General features: G+C 16.0%; 1 long non-coding RNA gene across 1 annotated transcript in view; it reads right to left on the bottom strand.

Moving 5' to 3' along the window:
- Window positions 1-200: 200 nt before the first annotated feature.
- The window catches only part of LOC102675704, a 5,941-nt gene continuing 5,191 nt past the window's right edge, over window positions 201-950 (bottom strand). The window contains exon 10 of the long non-coding RNA XR_004151433.1: window positions 201-355. This is a non-coding gene — a long non-coding RNA (uncharacterized LOC102675704). The remainder of the gene's footprint in view (window positions 356-950) is intronic.

Below are 950 nucleotides of genomic sequence, written 5' to 3'. Positions count from 1 at the left end.
ATAATTTAAATCAAATTTTATAATTTATTTATTATATACATACATTTAAAAATTAATCAATCCTTTAAAAAAATATATAACTTACTGTTCGTAGATAACTATAATAACTTTCCATCTGTCCATAATAGTAATGAATCATATCGATTTTCATGAGTAAAACGCATAAAAAACAATTATGCAAAATAAATATATTTTAAATATTTATGAATAAAATATGTATATTTTAAATATGAAATTTGTACATAATTTTATATTATGTACAAAATCAACCATGTCAATAATCGAAGCAGAATACGGTCTTTTTTCACCTGATAACCATAACTCGACAAGCAAGATCGAGTGTCGATAAAAATGTCTGTAAAATACAAATAAATATAATTAATTTCAAATATAATTTATAATATTTAAATTATTTTAAATATTTCTTATTACATTATAATATATACTTATTAAATTTATTGATTTTATATAAAATTTTTACTAACATCTTATTATTTATTAAATTTATTATTTTTAGAAATTAATAAATTTATTAATTTATCAAATTTAATTTATTAAAATATATTATTATAGAAATATCTTCCAATCACATTAAAAATTAATTTTTGGAATATAATAATTTAGCAATTTTTAGATTTTTATATTTAATTTTTGCACCTTTTATAATTTATTACTATATATATAATACATATAATAAAATTTAATATATTTTTGCAAATTAAATTCATTAAATTCTATGATATTAATGTCATGGCATTTATAACAACAGTTATAGTTACATTCAATTCTAAATGCTATTTTACGAGAAAAATAGAATAAGCATAAGTTAAATTGATTGACGATAATAATCAATCGAATGTTATATGATATTAAATTATAATAATTTAAAAGTATTTAAAAAAAATTTTTAAAATAGAACGAATTATGTTAGTAAAAATCTCGCTAACAAG

The sequence above is a fragment of the Apis dorsata genome, unplaced genomic scaffold (assembly GCF_000469605.1).
Source record: "Apis dorsata unplaced genomic scaffold, Apis dorsata 1.3 scaffold_684, whole genome shotgun sequence".
NCBI lineage: Eukaryota > Metazoa > Arthropoda > Insecta > Hymenoptera > Apidae > Apis > Apis dorsata.
The sequence above is the reverse complement of the archived record's forward strand: the minus strand, read 5'-3'. Positions and strand labels throughout refer to the sequence as shown.